Source organism: Solanum dulcamara, chromosome 3 (assembly GCF_947179165.1).
Source record: "Solanum dulcamara chromosome 3, daSolDulc1.2, whole genome shotgun sequence".
NCBI classification, from domain to species: Eukaryota; Viridiplantae; Streptophyta; class Magnoliopsida; order Solanales; family Solanaceae; genus Solanum; species Solanum dulcamara.
Window position 1 is genome coordinate 64,875,955 of NC_077239.1, and position 7,857 is coordinate 64,883,811.

Here is a 7,857-nt window from a genome sequence, read left to right on the forward strand (position 1 = left end):
TTCTTATGTAAAGCTATCTTAATATCAGCTGATCTCACTCGAAAAATGGACTAGTGAAGATATGATTTACAATTATTTTCTGTTTTAATGGATATCAGTGATTGGCCTGGACCTCATTGGTTTTATTGATGACTAGTTTTGTAACAGCTGAGATATTAACCTAGTATCTGGTGGGCAACAACACTGGTGGATAGGTGATTCTTGCCCTCTATCTAATTCTTTCTGGGCAAAATGACATGGTGATTGTGCTGATGGGAGATAACTGGTATCATTTGCAAGCTGACTTGGATACTATTGTTAATAAAAAAGAAAAATAGAGAAACAATGCTTGGTTGGCTAGTAGCTGTACTTTGGAAAGAAAAGGCTCTTGGTAGCATGATTTATCAATGTTTGATTTTGGAAGGTTATATATCTGGTCAACAGATTATTGAAGACAGTAGTAAACCGCAGCAATAGAAAGCTTAACATGGAACAAAAAGAGGTGAGGAAGGAAAGGATAAAGTGATCAGTTAGACTTTGGACAAGGGGTGAGATGGCCTTTCTATGTAGTTATAATAATAATTTTCAAAGTATAGTGCGTGGAGAATTGATTTCCTATGTTTACATATAATTTTCTAGTTATATGACCGCCAAATATCTTCGATGAAAAATGTCATATAAAGTAATATTTGTAATAGACTATAAAATCAAATCTTCCATCTATATACGGTAGAAAAACCAATAAATCAAAACTTACACAAGAAAAATCAAAATTTGGCATTTCTCTCTTTATATATATATCAATTTATCAATACGTGTGTTGCATATATGTGTACCTGTTTTTGTAAAATAATATTTATATTAGTCGAACAAAGATGTGAATAAAAATAGTTATACAAATTAAAGAGTAAACTACAAATTTATATGAATGATCAATTTGAATTTGTTTGTTGAGGTCAGCCATTGGATATCATTTCAACTGATAAAAATGAATAATCTAAGTTTGATTTGATACGTGTGATTTTTTTAGTATTTTGATTCATGAGCATATATTTATATAATAATAATGATAGTATTTCACATCCTTATAAACGATTACTTTCATTTTAAAATAAGATTTTAGCAGATCAACTCAAAATCGACTTAATAAAATCAAAAGTTCATAATATGTGAAAAGCTACTTCGAGAGTTTGGAATCTTAGTTCAAAAGCATTATTTTGTTCCTTATATCATTGAACATGTCACGTCGTTTTGGTCAACAAATAACGTTAATCTAGAATGGTAACATGATATAACTTATTCATATTGAAATTACATGAAAAAAATATGAACTCAAGAGAAAATTGACTTTACAACCTTCAGCCTTAGACAAGGTGATCCTATGTCCCCTTATCTCTTCATTATGTGTATATTGACCTTGAGGTTAGAAATAAGAATTGGACACTACTTAAGGGCACCACTAGTGGCCCAAGTATCTTCCACCTTTTCTTTACCGATGACCTTACCTTGTTCTCTAGAGCTAATCAATGCCAACTCAGAATGGAAAATCAACCATAGCAAATCTAAAGTCTTCTTCTCCAACAACTGTTCTCAGTTTTCCTGAGAATGTTGCATCATGCTCTAGCATATTTAATATTGAAACATGCAATGCTTTGGAAAGTACTTGGTTCCATCAGAGATACTAACAATGATTTTCAATTTATAATTGATAACATGAACAATAAGTTAGTTGGTTGTAAAACTAAGTTTCTAAACATGATTGGTCGAACAATCTTAGTCAAAGCAACTCTTACCAACATCTCTTCTCATGTTATGCAATACATCAAACTCCCCATCAAAACAACTAAAGTCATTAATAAAATTCAAAGAGACTTATTTAGACAACCATGATTTAGAAGAGTAAATGCATCTTGTTAATTGGTGCACCGTTACAAGTAGGAAGATAGAGGATGGTTTGGAAATAAAAAAAAGGTGAGATTTAAAATGAAGCTCTTCATGCTAGCATCACTTGAAAGATTTGTAATAATCCCAACAACATATGAGGTAAAGTGTCATTGGCAAATACCATAGCCCCAATAGAAGTGATGAAACTAAGAAGATTGTGTTCAAAACTTGGCAAAATATTCAAAAAGGATGGGTTGACTGTGTTGGTGCTGCTCGATGGACAACCCACAAAGGGGACAAAGTAAAATTCCTTCTTTAATGCCCTTTGAAACAACATTCATAATCATCTCTTGAGAGAGGAAGATATATAACCTTAAGATTATGATCTCTACCAAAACGGGGAATGAAATTTTAACAAACTCTCTATGAGCTTAAGGCCATAATCAGAAGCTACCCTCTTCCCTCATGCAATGCAAAAGAAGACGCCCTTATCAAGAGTCTTTCAAATAATGGTCTTTTCTTTACTGACAACCATATTAAAGACTCTACTAGAGGCAACTATGCAGGTACCACCCAAATCTTTAATTGGGTATGGTCTTCCCAATGCCTAACATGATTAAAACCTTCCTCTGGCTTGACAGGCTCCCCATGAGCTACTTCTTTCATAAGATAGGACTGAACATCAACCCTATTGTGACTCTCCAAAGGAAGATATATACCAATTATATTCATTTCTGTTGTCTCAATATCATCACCTTGTTGAATATGATTATGAGGAAAAACACATCTGTCCAAATCATAGACATTACCTCCATCAATATCAATAATTGGATTGAAATGGTCTCCAGGGAAAATCTTATAATGTCTGAATACCGTGGGACATCATGACTCCATATTACGTGTGGAACATCTGGCTAACAAGAAATAATAACCTTTTCAAGAACATCTCTACTGACAACGCCATTGCGCAAGACATGGAGTACCAACTGATGATCACCCAGAAAAAAGTGATCGGAACCAATAAAACACAAACATTCACGTCTCCCGTGGAACATACAAGCATAACACTGATGGCTATGTGGCCTTGGAGGAGTCTTTATGAACTACACTTGGCATTGGATATTGAGTTTTACGGAGAGCAACCCCCCGTACCAATTCAACCATGGCAGAGCTTCAAGCACTTAGAAAGGAGTTACTCCTTACAATAGAATATAAACTCACTCTCCTAGAAATTAATACCGATTCATTTGATATCATTCACATGATCATATGCTCTATAATATTCCAACTTTAGAGAGCATGTCCTTAATGTACAGGTTGGAGGCTCCACTACTATCGCATGTGTTCAGGGAACATAATAAACATACTGCAAAGCCCAAACTCTAAATATTTGATGCATATTAATCATAATAAATCATTTTGTATGGAGCCAAAATTCTAACAAATTGAGAATATAAATTGTTGCATCTTCTAAACATTCTCCTCGTAAAAAAATAATCGGAAAAGGGCCTAAAATGCCCTCGAACTATTAAAAATGATACAAAAATGCCCATCATCCATCTATTGAGCCTAAAATGCCCTTGACATCCACTTTTAGGTCTAAAAATGACCTTTTCTTTAACGAAAAAGGACATAAGGGGCATTTTTGTACCATTTCCAATAGTTCGAGGGAATTTTAGGCCCTTTTTTATAATTAAAAAATCTATTAAATAATTTTAATTTATAATTAATTTTAAATAATTAAATTATAACTAATAGATGATCGCCACGTGTTTAAAAAAATTATTCAAATTATTTAATTAAAATTTAGTTAAATAAACCTTCAACTGCCATAAGTCGGGTGGTTCTCTCATGAACCTTCAACTGCCGCGAGGCATAGGCTATAACATTCTTATCCTGTATCAACACAACACCCAAGCCTGAATATGAAATATCACAATAAACAATGAAGTCCTTTACTTTCAACTAGCAGGGTCAAGATAGGTATCATAGTTAGAAGAGTCTTGAGCTTTTGAAAGCTCTCATCACATTTATAAGTCCACTCAAATCTTGTCTCCTTCTGAGTCATCCTTCTTAAATGGGTAGCGATAGAAGCAAAGTTCCTCACGAACCGACGATAATAACTGACAACTCCCACAAAACTCTTAACTTCAGTCATAGAGCTAGATCGGCCCCAGTTCTTGACCACTTCAATCTTTTTTGGATCTACCATTACCCCTTCTTTTGATACTACATGTCCCAAGAAGGCAATTTAATACAATCATAATTCACACTTAGAGAAGTTTTGCATATAGTTTATATTTTCCCAGGACACCTAGAATAATGCGAAGATGGTCTGCATGTTCTTCTTCACTCCTCGAGTACACCAGAATATCATCTATAAATACAATCACGAAGGAATCTAGGAATGAATTGAATACCCCAATCATCAAAATCATGAAGGATGCAAATGTATTGGTCAGCCCAAACGACATCACCCAAAACTCATAATGCCCATATCTGGTTCTAAAAGCCATTTTGGGCACATCCTTAGGTCTAATCTTCAATTGATGGTATCCTGAGATCAATTTTTGAAAGAACGATGCACCCTGCAACTGATCAAAATGGTTATCTGTGCGAGGCAACGGGTACTTATTTCGACTGGTGACCATATTTAGTTGTCGACAATCTATGTACATTCTCATGCCACTATCCCTTTTCTTAACAAACAAGATCGAATCACCCCACAGAGAAGCACTAGAATAGATAAATCCCTTATCAAGAAGTTCTTGGATTTGAGCCTTAAGCTCTCTCAATTCTGCTAGAGCCATGTGGCAGGGAAGAATAGAGATTGGGCCAGTGCTCGGCTCCAAGTCAATATAGAATTCTATATCTGTATCATGAGGCATACCAGACAAGTCTGTAGGAAACATTTCTGGAAACTCACACACTACCAGGATAGACTCAATGGAGAGAGGCTCCACATCGACATTTCAAATATGAGCAAATAAGACAAACAACCCTGCCTCACTATTTTTCTAGCCCGGAGAAAGGATATGACCTTAGCTGGCTTAGACTTGTACACTCCTTCCCACTCTAACCTTTCCCTCCCTAGGATCTCTAGAGTCACAGTCTTAGCATTTATAGTTAAGTAGAATATAATGAGGGGAAAACCAAGTCATGCCTAAGATCACATTAAAATCATTCACTAAGTCAGCCCAAGTTTGGAAATCCATAAATATAACAGGACAAACACGATATACATGGGTGACTATAACAGACTCTCCAATAGAGGTAGAAACATGGATGGAGGTATCAAGTACATCATAAATCGCATCAAAATAAGTAGAACCCAGATTAAATAAAATAATAGCCTTCCGGTCACAGATAAGAATAGTACCTGTGATCACTGCATCAGATGCCTCAGCCTTGATCTTATTTAGAAAAGCATAAAACTGAGCCCTGTCATCCTGACGGGTCACCTCCCTTCCTAACTGCATTGCTCCTTGACTTGCACTACTATTACCTCGGCCTCCAAGGTCTCTCATATTTCCTGCTCACCCACCTTGTGGACGTCCTCTACCATTTCCACCTTTGCCTATGGGTACCACTGCCCTAGCCTATTGCAGTACTGAATCTGTCTTGTGAGGGTTGGGAAAATCCCTCCTTATGTGTCCCGACTCTCCATAATTAAAACAGCTGCGCTCAAAGGACGACTTGCTACCTGGCATAAAAGAAGCTCTTTGGCCCTTTTGGGCAGGATGCTGTTGTGGAATACTTGAAAAACTACCCGTAGAAGCGGGCATTGCTGACTAAATTGGTTGGCTGCCATCGCCGTCCTGCATGACCCTCTAGAATAGGATCTCTAGAAGTTTCTTGTATTTTTGGGATTCTTAGCCAAAGCCTTGGCCTGCCCATCCCATCGCACTTCTTCTACTTTCTTCACAAAGTATGTAACTTCGTTGAAATTCTTGCCTGAAGAGGTCATATGAGCAGAAAAAACATGCAACTTGGGGTTCAATCCCTTCACAAATGATCGAATTTTCTCCTCCTCTATGGTCACCAGCTGAGTAGCATACCTGGACAATGCATTGAACTTGGCCTCATAGGCAGCCACAATTATGTTATGCTATTCCAATGCCATGAATTCGTCTTTCTTGTGATTCTTTAAGGTATGTGGCATATATTTTTCCATATACAAGGCATAAACTGGACCCAAGTAAATGGGGGAAAAATTGGTGAGCAACACTCCACATAGGCCCTCCATCACTGCTTGGCTTCACCTTGTAGTTGGAAAGTCACAAACTCAACTCCGTGCTAGTGAACTATCTTTAACTTGTGCAACCTCTCATAGTAGTCGAGTATGAACTCATACCCATCCTCACTTTCAAAACCGTGGAAGACTAGAGGCTTAAGCTTTAGTAACTTGGTTAGAATGCCTTCCCTGTTTTGGTTATTATTGGGAACATAAGTGGTCTGAATAAGGCATCAGTGACTACCACCTTATCTACTTGAGGATCTACAGTAGCAAATAGGAGAGCAACTAGAGTTGGTGCTGTGGGCATGGTAGGAATCAGTAACAACGAACTCACTCAAGAAAGACTTAATTTTCCGCACTAATATCGGGTCTAGAGCAGGAAGATCGGCAATCCCAGCTCAGGTGTCTCCACCTATTCAACAACTTCTTCTTCCTCAATCTCTTTGTTCTCATCTAGCTTATCCTGGGGTGCATGAGGAACCTCCTCTCATGGTATTTCCTCAACCAGAGACTCACCCCAAATAGGCGCTACTCTTTCCCAGCCTCTGCCATGTCCCCTTCTCCTGCCCCTACCTCAATTGCGTCCTTTTGCAATTGGTTTCTCCTCTAGTTCAATAGGAGCTACAATCCAAACAGCATTAAAGTGTGTGTTAACCATCTATGGAAAAGAGAGTGAAAGAGGTTAGATACTAATTTGGATCACTAGATACCAAATAGAATCAAGTATAGCAAGAGGAAAAGAGGATAGAGAAACTTTTCCTAAAGACCTATAGCCCCTTGAAGAAAAGTACAAACGTCTTAGTACCATCCTGCAAGGGTCTACTAGACTTATTTTCATATATCAAGATCAATGAACCTAGGGATTTGATACAACTTTGTCACAATCTTGACTCGCTATGATTGGCACCCATACTAACCCTCCAATGGGAGAACCACTATTATAGCCCAAACTAACAGCAATCGCAAGAGAATAAACAATTTAAGGTGCTAAATAGATTAAATATAAGAAAAGGGTTCTGAGTCCCCATAAACTAAGCCAGTTCAATTAAACAAGCAGAAATACACCTAGAATTTGAAAGTCGATGTACCAAAACTCTAATGAAATAACAAGTCTAAAGAAAGTGGATGCAACACCAAAATTCATAAAATAAAATAAGTGTTTGAGAGTCTAAGTCCTGAGTGAAGGACTAAGATAAATCCCATGGTATCCTAAAAGAACCGGCTCACCCTTGAATTTTGATCAACTAATAGTCTTCGATACGAGGTCTCTCAATAGCCGTCTGAAGATGCCTTGTACTCAATAACGATAGAGCAAGCGCAGTATCAATACACAAAGACAATAGTATACTGGTAGGATCATGCGGCTAGCCAGTAAGTGAGACATGAGAAAGTAATTACAACAAAATAAACAGAAATATATATAGAGAATAGTCTTATCAATTATCATCTCATATCTAGTACTTAAGCATACTCACAGATTAACAATCCTAGTTATCATGCAATTTCAAGAAAGGGTCCTCTCATAGGACCTACAAATACCTCTTAGAGTGTCAGAACATGATACCCGATCCAAGGTTGTGTCGGAACTTAAAACCTAATCTAAATGTGTGTCGAAATGTGATACCCAATCCAGTGATGTGTCAGAATGTGAAAACCGATCCAAGCATATACAATCAACACAAACACATTGAATACTTCAACAGTCATATCTACCAAAAATAAGTTCATTGCAAGCCATAGATAATAAACATTCATTT